The sequence below is a fragment of the Rhineura floridana genome, chromosome 4 (genome assembly GCF_030035675.1).
Source record: "Rhineura floridana isolate rRhiFlo1 chromosome 4, rRhiFlo1.hap2, whole genome shotgun sequence".
In the NCBI taxonomy this organism is placed as follows: domain Eukaryota; kingdom Metazoa; phylum Chordata; class Lepidosauria; order Squamata; family Rhineuridae; genus Rhineura; species Rhineura floridana.
The window spans coordinates 118,581,681-118,598,516 of NC_084483.1; the positions used below are offsets into that span (position 1 = coordinate 118,581,681).

Below are 16,836 nucleotides of genomic sequence, written 5' to 3' on the forward strand. Positions count from 1 at the left end.
CCCCAACCGTAATAGGAAGCCTGCAAGCAGGACCCTTCAGGGAGGAAGGGCGGGATATCAGTTTAATAGATAAATAAAATAAATAAGCGCAACTGGCCTTCAGAGGCATATTGCCTCCAAATGTTAATGCAGCTTCAAATAGCATTTGCCTTTTTTGCAGCCACATCACACTGTTGGCTCATATTCAGTTTGTAATCAACAACAATCCCAAGATCCTTCTTGCATGTAGTATTGCTGAGCCAAGTATCCCCCATCTTAATAACTGCATTTGGTTTCTTTTTCCTAGGTGTAGAACTTTACACTTATCCCTGTTAAATTTCATTCTGCTGTTTTTAGCCCAATGCTCCAGCCTATTAAGATCCCTTTGAATTTTGTTTCTGTCTTCCAGGGAATTAGGTATTCCTCCAAATTTTGCATCATCTACAAGTTTGATAAGCATTCCCTGCCCCTCCTCATCCAAGTCATTAATAAAAATGTTGAAGAGCACTGGGTCCAAGACAAAGCCCTATAGTAGCCCGCTAGTTACCCCCCCCAGGTTGAGAAGAAACCATTGATTAGCACTCTGAATATGATTGTGTAGCCAACTGTGGATCCACCCAATAGCTGTTCCATCCAGTCCACATTCAGCTAGCTTGCTAATCAGAATATCATGTGGCATTTTGTCAAAAGCTTTGCTAAAGTTGAAATATATTGTGTCCACAGCATTCCCACAGTCTATCAGGGAGGTTTGTTGTTGTTGTTATGTGCCTTCAAGTCGATTATAACTTATAGTGACCCTATGAATCAGTGACCTCCAAGAGCATCTGTCATGAACCACCCTGTTCACATCTTGTACGTTCAGGTGTGTGGCTTCCTGTATGGAATCAATCCATCTCTTGTTTGGCCTTCCTCTTTTTCTATTCCCTTCTGTTTTTCGCAGCATTATTGTCTTTTCTAGTGAATCATGTCTTCTCATGATGTGTCCAAAGTATGATAACCTCAGTTTCATCATTTTCGCTTCTAGTGATAGTTCTGGTTTAATTTGTTCTGACACCCAATTATTTGTCTGTTTTGCCTAGAATGCCCTCCCTTGTCCTTAACATGGCTGCAACCATATCTACTCAGAAGTAAGTCCTATTGAGTTCTATGGGGCTTAGTTCCTTAATAAGCATGCTTACAGTTGCTGCCTTCAGGGGCATCTATCTGTGCTCCCATCTAACGTCTCTGCAACACTAAGCTCCTTTCTTCCAATAATGGGCTGGCCTGAGGGCACGTAAACCCTTCTTCCCAGAAGCAAGTAAGCTAGATTAAATGTTCCCTAAAGGCGTTGAACTGTGACCTGGCAGACCAGGGTTTGAATCCCCACACAGCCATGAAGCTCCCTGGGTGACCTTGGGCCAGTCACTGCCTCTCAGACTCAGAGGAAGGCAATAGTAAACCACCTCTGTCTGAGTACTGCTTACCATGAAGACCCTATCTGGGATCAACTTGAAGGCAGTCCATTTCCATTTTGCATCACCCTAAGCTTGTGAGAAAGAATGACCTTGTCACTTCAGATGGACCTAGGAACACCCTATTTTAGGTAAGATTTCTATTTTAATCTCCAGAGAATTTTTTTTGAATGGTATGCTCCAAGCAACTGTGGTTGATACAATGTATCATGTTTAATGATATCACTAGGGCCCGCCCCCTGATGTCACTAGGGCCCGCCCCCTGATGTCACTAGGGCCCACCCCATGACATCACTAGGGCCCGCCCCATGACGTCACTAGGGCCCGCCCCCATTTTCTCAGGTTTTTGGATGGTTCCGACCTGGCAACCCTAGTTTGAACAATATACCAAGTCACTCAGCATTCAGGATAAACACCAACTCTTTTTAAAAAAATCCTCCCCCGGACAGCTTGTTAAGAAATGAAACACAGCCTCTATTATTTTGGGCCACATTTTCTTGTCTCAAATATTAGTTGCTAGCTGGGACTATAATTTCACAGTTAATGCTTCTGGGCACACAACAGAATAGGCCAAACTGCAGCCCTTTGCTCTGATTGCTGCTTGGTATACAAAAGCCAGAAAACAGCTCTAAATTTGAGGCAGTCCTTCAGACCTCAGGTGGTATGAAGTTAATTCTGAATTCACTGCATTCAGTGGCTGAAGTTTTAAGCTATACCGGAAGAAGGGCACGGGAGAGAAAATATACAATTCAGCACTATTTGGAATATACCTCGAAAACTGGAAAGTTGCCTTGAAGTCACCATTAGACTGAAGTACATGGAAGAACTCAGGAATCTTTCTTTCAAGACAACAGGCTGTTTTTCCGTATACAGTAGGGCCCCGCTTTACAGTGATTCGCTTTACAGTGATTCGCTAATACAGCGGTCTCAATTAGATGCAATTAGACTAAAGCCCCACTCATACAGCGCTTGTTCCACTTTTACGGCGGTTTTTAGGCGTCACGCACCATTCCATTCAATGGGTTCCACTTTACAGCAGTTTTCGCTTTACAGCGGGGGTCTGGAACATAACCCGCCATATGAGTGGGGCCCTACTGTAGTCTGGTTTTATTTATGCATTGATACTAAAATAATTTCCCTCTAATGCAGATGCCCGAAGTCCCTAACAAAATATAATAAACAAAAAGCAAAAGCAAAAAAAAGAAAGAAAAGACAATCAAGCCATTAAAATAATAAGCAAATAACATACACATCTCTGCACTAAAAAATAGGCATGTGTAACCACTCTATGCTGGGACCTAACAACTTGATGAACTGGGATGATTTGACCCCCACCCTGAGTTAAACTGTGATGTTAACAACTCCCCTGAGCTGGATCAAGACCCCCACAAATTCTCACATCACTTTGTTTTTCTCTCTCCTTTTCTGTTCATTATATCTCTATGCTTTTCTGAATCTGTATTTCTCAACTCTTAAACCCATGGCCTTTGCAAAAAGTGAGACTGTCTAAATCATGCCTGCAGAACACTAATAAAGTGCACAGCCCTGACTTAAGCAGTGTCATTATACCAGCCGTTGCAAATCTCAGGGTTGCCTTGCATGATGTTACATAAACTGGTGAAAAGATTTGTGAATAAATTGTGCTTCCACTTTTCTTGCATCCAAAATGGTTCCAATTCAATGTGCAAAGGGAGATCTTGTGCATCCCCCTTTGCAGTGAACACATGTGAAATATGCACCTCTTGTAACAGGGAAGTGTGCAAGACATGCCTTTTACATGTCAATACCATATATATGAAAAGTTGCTCTCTGTTGAGCGCAACCGTGTAGCCTGGGTGGGGCAAATGGATGCACTGCACCTCGACCTGTGCTTTGCCCTTTGAGCAAATTAGGAATAGGACCCTCTGAAAAATTCAGTGAATATTGCAGGGTGAGTGCACAACAAAAACCTAATCTGGAGGAGCCCCCAAAAGTCTGCTCACTCAAAACTCCCTGACTGAAGGTGGATTTTCATGATAACAATCACCTTATAATTACTTAATATTAGAACTTTGTATTATGGGATAGAGTTAGATGCCACCCCTTGGACTTTTCTTTGCTTGGCTTTTCAATTGTAGTTGTGTTTTCTACTCAGTCAGCAATAAAGAAGCATGCTTGTTTCCCTGCAGTAAGAGTTTGTTTACTCTGCAGTTATTATGATGAGTAGATTAGGATTGGGTTAAATAAATGGTGAAATAAAGAGATAAAGTGATCTGAAAAAATATCTACCCTAAGTTACTCCTTCTTTCACTCTTTTAAAGCACTTACTATACTCACTCTCATAGTGGCTATATTTTTTTCTTTTTCTTGAGTACTTGATGGCAGAGGATGAAAACAGCCCTAGAGGAATAGAAATACTGCTGTGCACACTATAGTTAGCGGGCTAGCCAGCCACCTAAGCTGTAATTCAGGCCTAATTTTTATTTTCCCAATGTGTTCAGTTCAGCATAAGGCATTTTCAGTGTTTCTGAGCAGATGATTCAACCCAGCAACCAGTAAAAATATATAATTGCTTTGCCAATTAGTTTCCAATTGCTTAATTAGTCCTTTATATAGCAACCAGTTAAAAAGTTTTCCTTGATTGTCCAACAGGAAGGTAAATATCAGGAAGAAGACTAGTAGGAGGGACCCTTAAGGAGGAATTAACATCTTTTGGTATCCCCTTGTTCATTGTATCCTTAACATCCAATTTTCTTATGAAACAAAAAAGACAGTCATGTAATTCCTGGTGTTTGTACTGAATTTTCTGTTAGCTTGACCTTTACATAGCCAGTTATGTAAGTTAACACACTCTCTGCATGGTAGAGGTCAATGCCTTTCTCTTCCTCTGGCCTGGCCCTCAAATCCACAAGGAAGGCTGGCTACAAGGCCGTTTGTGAATCACCTCTGGTGCAATGTCAAACCTGAATTTTATATCTCAGACCTTAACATTATATCATATTCTAGAAATACCGCTTTTGATATGTATGGTAACATATTAACAAGCTTTTCTGGGTAGTCTGGAGCCTTCTCCAGTTTGGCCCTTGGAGAGATGTGAAGGGGAATGTTGGAAGCCTGCTGTGATATATTTGCAAGACATTTTGAGAACAATGTAATTCAGTGCACGGCAACCTGGCTGCTGTAAATTCTGCAGTTGTCCATAGATCTGTCAAGAATACTGTCTCATCCTATTGAATTAGATGCATTTCAACTGCTGTGGTCTAAGGGCATGGACAAGATGCTTGGTGTAGTGTGGCCAACCATTACTTTTCTCAGCCTTTGCCCTTCATGGCTTATAACATCAAGGAAGAGAGAATTGACCTGTTGGATACTGGAGGCAGTAAATGCCTCACTGAAAGAAGGGTTGGTCCTGACTCCCTTGAAGCAGGACAATACTATAGGGAACATATCAAACCAGTACTAAAACAGCTACACTGGATGCCATTTGATTTCCAGGCACAATTCAAAGTTCTAGTAGCTACTCTGATGTGTTTTGACTGCCTGGCAAAAACTTTTTAAAAATTGCCCGAATATTCTAGTTCATCTATATAGTGGCTATAGCTTGTTTAAACTTGTATTTTGACATTCTGATCAACTTTATGACTGGTGTGGATTCTGCTTTTTATCCTGTGCCGGTTGTATTTTTTTTACATTACTTTCTTATTCAGTATACCATCCTGGGAGCCCAGTAGTGAATGGCAACCTATAAACTCATGAAACAAACAAGGTATACTGAATGTTGTTAATTGCCACTGGTTTCTGCTTTGTTTTGCTGGGATTGCAAATGCCAGCAGTTGATGGCATTTGACAATGCAAGAGAAACTGTAATGTTCACGAATGAGGATAATTGGAACCCTGTGGTGTTTGGCTTTGAAGTCTGTTCTCCGGTAAGTGAGTTTGTCCTCTATGAGGGGCTTTTACTTTAATGGTGCTGGAGAGACTTGGGTGTGCTGTGCCACTCTCTGCTATAACCTTGTTGGAAATCATTTGTAACTCAGAAATGCCTTAATGTTAAATAATATACGAACAGCCTGCAAAGTCTGACTTCCTAGCACTCAGTCACCTGCTGTTGCTGTGTCTGCCTGCTTGCATACCTCAGTGCCTTTCAGTGTAGTGGTTCAACTCTGAACTTTGTGGACACTCTTACTGCCCACCTGGCGAGTGTTTCTATCTTTTGTTGACATAGCAGCCTGGGAGTTGGAGTTTCAGACTTCAGTTGGACTTGTTTTTGAAATCTTCTTGGAGCATGAGATTTGAGGGATTGAGCACTCAATTGACTGTGAAAATGGAAATGGACTGCCTTCAAGTTGATCCCGACTTATGGCGATCCTCTGAATAGGGTTTTCATGGTGAGCGGTATTCAGAGGTGGTTTACCATTTTGCCTTCCTCTGAGGCTGAGAGGCAGTGACTGGCCCAAGGTCACCCAATGAGCTTCATGGCTGTGTGGGGATTTGAACCCTGGTCTCCCAGGTCATAGTCCGACACTCTAACCACTACACCACACCAGAGCTTGGAAACGTTACTTTTTTGAACTACAACTCCCATCAGCCCCAGCCAGCATGGCCACTAGATTGTGCTGATGGGAGTTGTAGTTCAAAAAAGTAACTTTTCCAAGCTCTGCACCACACTGGCTCTCTAACTGACCGTATAGTCTTTTAAAAATATTTAATTTTTTGAAAATTGTTTTAAGATGGCTAGAACAACTCCCTATGGATCTATATGTGTGCATTTTGATTGGATGAATCCCATCTGGAAGGGATACCATGTCTCCAAATTTCATGCAATTATGAGGAAAAAACCCAAGAAAACAATAATAATAATAACAACAACAACAACAACAACAATATCCCACCTTTCCTCCCAGTAGGAGCCCGGGGGGGGCAGATTACAATCACAGGAATAGAATGGGTCTTATTTATTTATTTATTTATTTATAAATGTCTTGAAAACATATACCTCAATTATCAAAGGCCAGGGTAAAGAGGTGTATCCTCAGCATTCTTTCATACTGGGGAGACTATAAGAGTTTTTAACAGGGCTGCCACAGATTTGGCCAAGTCCTGAACTGAATCAGGGCAATTTCAGGGGGACTGAAGCAGCATTTGAGACAGCCTTGGATTGTTGTGGGTTGGGTGGCCCAAGGCTGTCAGGGGGCAGGACATAAGGAGGAAAGAGATGCAGCCATCAGGCAGGTAAACCTGCAAAAGAAAAAAGACCTACCTGACCTCTACCTCTGAAAGTAGGAGCCTGATGTTGCCTGACTCTCCTTCTGGTCTGATGCCCTGCCCCTGAAGCACCACTGCACAGGATCGATGCTTGCAAAGGAACATCTTGCAGAATTGAACCCCCTGCCCCGGACTAATTTGGGACTGGATCCAGGGTGGGTGCTCGCCGGATTGGCTTTTAGTAGTTTTCTTCTATTACTATTATTTTTTATGAGCAAACTGGTGTTGTTTTGCTGTTTAACTACTGGGAACAAAAATGAGAGGAAATCAGTAATTAAAAACCCACTACCCTTTGTGAACAGGAATGGCCACTTCAAAGAAGCTATTCAAGAGTAAATTAAAAGACTATTCATCACTAATCTCCAGCTGTCATCAAAACAGGAAGTAATAAAATGGGTCCAACCTGCAAGCCATAAAAGTTTAATTGAACTTTTGCTGAATGAGACTTGTGAGTAAACAGAATAGAAATATATATTAAGGGGAAGAGCACTCGTGGCCAATATAGGAGCTATATTAAAAAGCTGTGGGGAACTTTCATTTTACTTCTACTTCCAGATAATTGTTGAAAAGCCAATGCTAGAGGACTGTAAAGTAAAAGCAACTTTACTCCTGGAAGGCTGGAAAGGGGGAAAAAACTAGGCAAGCAATAATGAAACAGAGCACAGAGTGGCCATGAAACATTGTTCTATCAACTTAAGACAAAATGCCATATGTCTAAAAAACAAATACGTGCAGAATCCACCAGGCACTCATGAACCATCACATCATAGCAGGTCATTCAAGCTGCTGGAAACCTCAGATGCTTGTTTTCCTTATTTGTTGTTTGATAAATATGCCCCTTGAATGGGATTCTATCTAACATTATCCAGGGTGATTTCAATAAGTGGCTTTTTTGGGGGGGGGGAGATTGGGAGAAATCAGCAATAGAGGCTTTTTGGTTTTAAGAGATGATTGGAGCTATGTTCCATCACCTCTATAGGAGCAGCTGTTCCCAGCAGGGAGGTGCAGTAATGGAAACAGCTGTGCCTCTTCGCTCACCCCTCCCACCCCGTAATCATTTGCCTGCACGGTTCTTGTATGAACTGAATGGCAGAACTCCCTCTACCAGTGAAGCGATCGAAAGCTGCTAGTGTTCTAGCTGTTTTTGTAGTCCTTATAGTTAGCACACCCCCTCCCCGTGACTTGTCTCAGTTGCCTTCAAGGTGGAACATACACATGGAGGGCCGGAGTCTTCTGCTCACTCCACCCCACCCCAGGCCAGGAGCAATTATGCAAGTGACGTGATGAGCCCCCATAACTCTGTGCCTGCTTCACCTCTCAGAGCTATGATTTCTAAAGTCCTTGTGGGAGGAGGGATTGATGGTTAAACCACTCTGGCAATTTGTAACAATGTGGGGGGGATTCTCAGCACCCTTCACATACTACAATACCCAGGATTCTTTGGGGGAAGCCCTGGCTGTGGAAAGTGGTATGATACTGCTTTACATGTTTGATGCAGATGGAGATGTTAGACCCAGAAGTGGAGGGGAGGCCCTGTTCTTTCTTTGCATATGTCCCCCTCCCTCGCCAAGAGCTTGTTTTGCTCACCCAGGCAGTACTGTGACTATGGAGTGTCCTGAGGAGTGCTTGTGTGGGAGCACTGTTACCCCTGGGTTGGACCTGACACCTTCTGTCAAGCAAGCCATGGGTCTCCATGCATGCTTTCTTTCCCTTAACAAAATTTTGAAGTTTGCTGGGCATTGCGATGGAAATGTTTCTGCTATCTCTGTTGTGTGGCCCTGTGTGGTTTCTGGCAGAGATGGTAGGAGTATGCGGGATGTTTGTGCTACAGAGACTTGTTGGGAGCTCAGATGTCTGTGGTTCAGGTCTGCAGGTCTGCTGCTTGCTGCATTGCAGTGGTATATACTAGAAAGGGAGTTGTGGTGTCTTTATGGCTGCCAAGCTGTGTTGTTTGTTGGGAAGGGTGATGTCATGTGATCCTTCTACTGTCACCGTACATGGATAGGTTCCTTCCATTCATGGCTAATGTGAGGAATGTCATTCGTGCACAATGGTATGGCTGGTGGGGAATGTGACTATGTTATATCTTGTTTATAGTGGCATTGTTTCAGCATCTACTTTGCTGCGTAAGTTGCATAACACCTTGACTATATCATACTGAAATTATACCAGTGGTCTCTGACATAGCAGGACCATAAGACTATGCTGCCTGTCTTTGGCACTGTGTTCTTTCTATGTTCTATAGTATAAATATTTTATTTATTATTTATTTTATTTTCTCAAGACTGATCTACAGTATCTGTAAAATACAGCTTGATCTATGACCTGGATGAAAAATGGAAGAAAATACGTAATAAGGATTAGATCAAAATCTATTTCTTATGGTGTATGATTAGCTGAAGAACAAAAATGGCCAAATATGCTGGGAAAGAAATTCATTTTCACGCTCTGAAAGAGAAATCTCATGTGTGGCAAAAGATGGCATAGGGCCTTTTCTTTAGTAATATTGTTCAAAATGTGTGTATAACATAGCTGGCAGCTGATGGGAAATGCAAAGAAGCATCAAGAAACACAGAGCAGGAGAACCATTTTTACTGCTACTCCCAGAAGAGAACAGTTAGGTATTGGTATCATTTTAATGTAAGCATTGCACATTGCCTTCCTTGTAAAGCACTCATGGTGAAGCTGGGTCCACAAGTGCTTTATGAGGTAGACCAGTTGTGCACTTCTGTCTTGTAAGTTTCTGCTACACCTACTTTTCTTCTCTAGCTCTGTCCAGGGAGGTAGGCCAGAGGTGTGAGCCACAAAACTGTCTGGGAGAGATTATGATCAGCTGGATTCCTCCTATCTCCGTAAGCCAAGAACAATTTGTTTAACAGCTCGTAGTGGTAAGTTTCCCTTGGGTTTGCTACAAACCAAGCTTCAAACTAAGATAGAGGTTTTATTAGAAATAGCAGCGAGAAGCAGAAAGGGTTAGCTGACCCGGAATGTTAGAAGAATCTTGGGGTGTTGGGTCTCTTTCTTGCACCCTGATGCAGAGCGCTGGATTTGCTGCTTGTAGGAGTGCTATGCTGTTGAGCTCCACCTATGTTCAACATGTTTTTTTATAAATCCAGATATTACAAAAATGCCATAAGCCTCAAGAGTAGTGATGCACATAGGATTTGGACAAATCCAGAGTCAGAAATGGGGTGCCTCAGAAGGATTACGTGGTTGTCAGAGGTGAAGCAGGATCTATATGAGGCAGCACATGTCAAAGCAGGGAACTCTGAAATGCTTCACTGCATTGCAGCGGTTAAGATGTTAAAAAGGAAAACCATGCAGGCAAGCACTTGCTAAAAGCAAAACTCTTCCCCGAACATTCTCACTGGGTAGTGGGAAACATGGAAAAATATTACAAGCTGAGCCATATTATTATAACCAGAAGTTATAATTAACTACAACTATTATAACTTGCTGATTTTAAAGAGTGGGTACCTTTTACAATACAATGTTAGATACTCAAGCCAAATTTCGCCCTTGTCCAAATACCACTATCCACAGTTGAAAATGCATTGCAAAAACTCTCTTTAAACCCCCCAGTCACAGCTGTTTAATGGGGAGTTAAGAGCCGCACAGTAATTTGACAAATTGCTCTGAGAAGCAGGAGCCTGAAAACCGATGGTCTGAGGCATAGCAAAACAAATCTCTGCTGCTCGTCGTCCTCCCCCCTCTCCTCTGAAGAGAAAGCTGCCTGGTGAATCACCCTCTGTGGTTTTGCCTTAGCATTTTCAAAAAGGGCAAGTTAAATGGGGCCTTTCTGTCCCTTGCTTCGCTGTTGGTTCAAATGTTCCAATTTCCTTGGGCTCTTTGTCACGATTTCTCCGATGATCAGTTGATTATTATTTTTCTAAAAGCAACTCCCAAGAGTGACATGAAATTATTGGAGTCCCACAAGTGCTTCAGTCTCATTTAAAGGAAAAGCAAATAATGTCATGGCTTGAACAGCTGGCTGAATTATTCTGTCATCTGGGAATACCCACACACTCACCCACCCACCCACCTGGTTCCAACTCACAATGAGAAGTGGGCTGGGAGACCAAAAGAAGTAAAACAGGTCAAAGTCTTGTCATTCACACAGGGGTTTCACATTGGCCCAGCCACTGGAAGGGGAGCTGAACGGGCTAGTAGCAGTCCCACTTTCCTGTACAGAGTTAAGCATTCTAAAGCCAACTGCAATCAATTGGTTTGTGTTGCTTACTCTCTGTGGGATTTGACTGAGGTTGTTTTTATGTGAAATGTTACTACCTCTGTGGACTGATAATGGCCACATTCATCCCTTTTGTATGATCTGTGACAAAACCAGGATCCAACTTGATATTAGGGGAAGGGCCGTAGCTCAGCAGGATAGTATCTTCTTTGCATGCAGAAGGTCCCAGGTTCAATCCCTGGCACCTCCATGTAGGGCTGGCATGTCCCCAGCATGAAACCCTGGTGAGCCACTGCCAGTTAGTGTTGACAGTACTGAGCTAGATGGAACAATGGTCTGACTCTGTATAAGGCAGCTTTCCGTCCATGTAGCTGAGTACTGCTTGCAATGATGGGCAGTGGGTCACTATTGTTGCAGACAGTTGTCTTTCTATGCTCACCCGGAGATGCCAGGGACTGAATGTGGGATCTTTTGCATTGAAATCATGTGAGCTACAGCCGCTCCCTGTGGTTTAATGTTGAAACCACAAAATCAAACCAGCTCACCACCATCCACCCCCACCCCCCAATTTTCTTTAGCATCCGGCCCGATGAAGAGTTTGGGAGAACTCAAAAGCTTGCTTACTATTTTGCATCATTTTAGTTGATTCTAGTAAATGTATTGACTGACTGTGGATTTTGGAATTTTTCTTATGGATCAACACAGCTTTTGTGCACCTTGGGGTATATTCAGTTTGAATCTGCCCCACCCCCTCATTTCAGCAGCATCCAATATTGTGCTGCTATAAATCCATGTTGCTTTTCCCTAATAAAAAAAAAGGGGGGGGAAGGGACAGAGTGTTTACTAAAACAAAAGCAGGAAGCAAATTGCCTGTACAGATCAACTATTCACATAATAAGCCTAATATCAGAATCTTTAGCCCAACTAAACTTTTCATTAATTAATCACTTGTTCAAAATAGAATAAATATTGTATTTCATGCCCGCTGAAGGCCTGCATGGTTCCACTCTTTGCTAGCTTTAAAAAACAACAACATACATTTCAGCTCTATGAGTGAGTAGTAAACACTACAGTTAATTAGATGGCGGGCCTCAAACTGCACATTTGGCTGAATTTGAGGCACATATTGATGTAGATGTGAGGGTCTAGTAAACAAATTTGTTGAGATGCTTTGAAGTGTTTGCATGATGAAACTTATATAACAAGAATTTGTTGTTGTTATTATGTGCCCTCAAGTCGATTACGAATTATGGTGACCCTATGTTCATAGGGTTTTCATGGTAAGAGGTATTCAGAGGTGGTTTACCATTGCCTTCCTCTGAGTTTGGATGCATCCTAGTCTGTTGTCTCAGCTTTGAGCATTCCACCTTGGATGACCCTGCTAGGAGTTTAGCCTCTTAGTCTGGACTCCTGATGGCATTGCTCTCAGCTTCTTTGATACTCTCAAACCCCCTCACCACGTTAAGGTGTGCATCCTAGATGAGGAAAACAAGAATACCCATCTGAAATTACAAAAATCTAAAGCTGCATGAAATCAAAATAAGTGAGGGCAGATAAACAAATTTTGTAGAATCTGTGCACCTGGGCATGACTCAAGCTCAGAAATAACTTTCCCTTTAATGGGCAAAATATGGATGGGCAAAAAATATTCAAGAAATGATTGTATGAACATTTCATACGTATCAAGATTTCTGTAATAAGCAGGGCTTCAATTACAGATGGAGTGCAAAGGAGGCTTAGCTTTTGTAATCAGTGGTGCCTCAGGACAGGACTTTAGAGCAGAAGTCCAGGGCCCCACTGAGGAGACTGGGCAAGAGGGTCCCAAAATGCAGCAGAGCCAGCTTCCCATATTTTGAAAGAAAGTGTAGTAATACCCATTACCATCGAAAGACCATTAAGTCCAGAGTCTAGAATTACCTAACTAGACCACTCTTTGTGGTAGTCTCCTAACTCCTTGTTTTTTTAGAAGGCTACAGAGGGGGCAAAAATTGGGAATAGTCATTCTGGATTTCATGAAGACTCCTCCCCTTCCCCTCATAATTCCAGTACTCATAATGGGGCATTTTGTTTTCTTTCCTCCACTGTTGAAAGAAAGTTCTCTGTTAGTTTTTATAGGCTAATGGTAGATGTTAGCGAGTTCTGGGGTTTGCAAATGTGGGAAATATAGAACCCACAGATATTGCACAGTATTGTCATATCATCAGACCCATCCTATTCTTCTGATGGTAAATTGTTTTAACTGATTTTAATATTGTACTTTTACACTGTTGTAACCCATTCTGGGACCCTATGGTGGAAGACAGGTAAGAAATCTCAATACTGCTACTACTACTACCACTACTGGCCTATATTAGCAGGTTCTATAGAATCGGGCCCAGCGTCAGCACCCAGCATAGCTGGGCAAATGCTGTAGCCAATCAGGGCTGATGCTGGCCTTTTTTTTTCTTTTTAAATTTAAATTGCCCCATGTTGTATAGAAGGACTTGGCGAGACAGTGCTTCACCTCCATTGCTGGCCACGCACTGCCACTTCTTCCTTGATTGCTTATGTTGTTTTAATTATATTATCCAAATTATAAGCACTGCTATATAAACAGCCAAGACAGATGGGTAATTGAACAGAACTGGCAGACAATATACTATGGAGAAAATGGATTTCTTGATGAAAAATGGAACATGTGCTCCCCTTCCCTTCTTTCTCTTTTTCAGATGGAGAATGCTGTAGCATACCAGTCTTTAAGATGAGACCTGCACAATTTGTGACTAGTATTGCTCACCAGCTATGTAAGCCTGGGCTGCAAAAACAGTGGGATTATCAAGCATCTGGTAAGCCGCAATAGATAGCTGTGGGCTGTGTTCAGCTTGGTGAATCATAATTTATGTAAGCCAGCTTTAAGTCTGCCCAGTGCTACCCTTTGTGAGCTTTGGTATGAAAAATGGTTGTTGTTTTCTTTTAAATCATTTCCCAAAAGCTGAATAGCGTACCTAAGCATACAATCCTGTACTCCAGACCTACTAGCTAACAGGTTATAGGATTCAGTGGAAGCCCCACTATGCCTGCAGCTAGGGGTGTCAGAGAATTTTGACAAAAACAGAGCTGAAATTGCTGATGTTCACTCATTTGTCCCATGTCCAGAATAGAAATCAGACCAGCAAATACGGTCGGAATCTGCTGTTGTTGTTTTCAGTCTGTAAATGATACATAAATAAGTCCCACTGAATGCAATGGGACTTACTCCTTACAAAGTATATTTAGAATGGCAACCTAGGAATCGGAAAGATTAATAGTAGTTTCTCAGAGCAGAAAGTGGTACGAGTGGTATGCACCCTCTTTTGTCCCACAGTTTTTGCAGGGTCCGAAGCACTACAAAAAAGCCTGCAAACCCTGTTTGACCAGGGATACACCATGAGCAATGATGGTTCTGACATACCAGCTTCAACTCTCTGAAAAACAATTGTCAGGGTACAGTCTCAATAAAAATAATCTAAGCTTTTATCAAATTCCTCTCCATGTGTTTAAATTTCAATACTGGGGAGAAGAATTCTAGTCTGGCCTTCTTCCTGATAAGTTACTTTTATGTGCAGGGATTTCCCTCCTACCCTTCTCTGGAGCATTCAGTAATGCTCCTTCCCTACCTGCAGTGGAAATGGGCAGCTGTTCCACTGTGTCTAATACTTGTAAAATGAAGATCTTAATCTTTAAATCTTTAATCTTTTAATCTGTATTTTAATTTTTGTAGTATTTATTTTGTTTTTGCTGTGCTTTTCGTTGTTTGTTTGTATATGTTTTTGTATTTTTATTATGATATATTGTATTTTATTTTGTTTGTTCACCGCCCTGAGAGCTATTTCGCTAAGGGCGGTATATAAATTGAAATAATAAAATAAATAAATAAATAAATAAATAACTGATGAAATTTCCCCCCCCATTTGCATTGCATTTCCTTTGCTTTGAAATGAATGAAAAAATGGCAACATAACTTACATAATATAGGTAATTAATTATGTAAATTATGTAAGTTATATAATTTCACCACAGCCGACAGCAGGACAAATAATGTTGGTTTTGGTGAAATGCCGTGGAATGGAAACAGTACTGCATGGGACAAATGTAGGGAGGAATGGAAAATGATGCCTACTTACATCCCCACCGGCAGCACATCAGAAAAGCCGTCTCCATGGAAAAAAAATAATACACACCAGCAGAACAACTCAGATACACTAGCAAAATAGCTGAAACTGGGCAGAGTTATGGATGGGACATGGCAGGAGCACATTTACACAATATCCCAGGGGGCCCCAATGTGGTGCACACAGGTGCCAGTGTTTCTGCTAATACCTCCTATATTACCTCCAAAAGATCTCAGTAAATAACCCTTCAAAAATACACAATGCGTGAGAGACTATTTGCTCTTTCTGCTCAGTTTCTCTTTGCACTGGCTGAGCCTCAGGGCTGGTTCCAAGGGGCGGCCAGGTGGGGCACTGGCCTGAGGGCCCCTGAGGTTACAGGAGCCCCTCAGGGGCCCCTCTGCTCCCCTTCCACGATTTGCTGCAGGATCGCTGCAGCGGATCACACGGCGAGAGCTTCAGGGCTCCGCCATTGCCTTGCTTAACTTACCTTTTTCTGTGGTTGCACACGCAGCGGTGCCCTTAAGAAAGATGGCGGCTGAGGTTTTCCTAAGGGGCTGAAGCCTCTGCCGCCATCTTTCCTGATGGCACGCATGCGTGATGCATGCTCACATCCCTGCCATGAACCAATATGGTGGCAGAGGCTTCAGCTCCTTAGGGAAACCTCAGCCGCCATCTTTCTTAATGGCACCGCTGCGTGCACAACCGCAGAACAAGGTAAGTTAAGCAAGGGAATGGCGGAGTCCCAAAGCTCTCGCTGTGCTTGAATCATGGAAGGGGAGCGCTGGGGCCTGGGGCATGCTTTTGCCCAAGGGCTCCAGCATGTCTGGGGCTGGCCCTGCGTGCGCACATGCATGTATGTGTGCATGCGCACATGTGTGCCAGGGGCCAGAGCAAGCTGGTGCCCAAGGGCCCCAGCATGTCTGGTGCCGGCCCTGCTGAGCCTCCCCTACTTTAAACACCCCCTTTTCATTGTTTCCCAAGACTGGACACCCACCATCCTTTCCGTTCTGAAAACAGGAAAGATGCAAAGACCTTCTCTCTGTGAGCAAGCACAGCAGTGGCTGATGTAGGTATCTTTGTTGTCCATGGGGGAGAAGCATGTCTGCACTATTTTGTGGCCCTTTCTCAGGGCCATCTCCAAAGGGCAGCCAGGTGGGGCCCCAGCCGAGGGCCCAGGCAGGCTTGTGCCCAAGAGCCTCGGCATGTCTGGGCCAGCCCTGCCCTTTCTCTTTCTCTGCATTTTTAGATGTGGCAGCAATTTTGTTTTATGCCATACCCCCGTAGCAGACATACACCCCACAGTAGCCATTTTGTGACTGAATGGCTTCTCAAAAGCAGCTTCTCAAACTTCCAAATTTGCTCACTGGTCCAAAAAGGGTGGTGACCCTTTCAGTCCATGATTATGACCCCAGTGATGGTACAAGTTTACACCAGCCCCAAAAATGGCATAAAGAATTTCTCTCCTATTGACTTCAATGGTGGGGATTAAAAAATATCTGCCACCACATCAGTGACCACCCTACCTACATCACCACAACAAAATTTACTATATGGTATAATGCAGCACCCAATCGTAGGACATCTCCACCACACAGGGAGATTGCAACTCAGGTAATAGGGCATGTGGCATGAACTGATCTTGCTATGGCCTCATGTTGTTCATGCTTAGAACATACAAGGGATGAAGTTCTGGTAATAGAGAACTAAGAAATAAGAGTGCTATACACACAAAGGAAATCCTTTGCACAAAACCCCTGGCCTTACAACACACATGGGAAACTTAGCAGATTTCTAACACTTGTTGCTTCAATTAGCTTGGCTTACTTTCAGGGTCTTAAATGAA

The 16,836-nt window shown here is 42.8% G+C and overlaps 1 long non-coding RNA gene across 1 annotated transcript in view; it reads left to right on the forward strand.

The window, feature by feature from the left end:
- LOC133383451 (uncharacterized) overlaps positions 1 to 14,693 on the forward strand; it is an 87,194-nt gene extending 72,501 nt beyond the window's left edge. Inside the window, exon 3 of the long non-coding RNA XR_009762293.1 lies at positions 13,572 to 14,693. This is a non-coding gene — a long non-coding RNA (uncharacterized LOC133383451). The remainder of the gene's footprint in view (positions 1 to 13,571) is intronic.
- Positions 14,694 to 16,836: the final 2,143 nt, after the last annotated feature.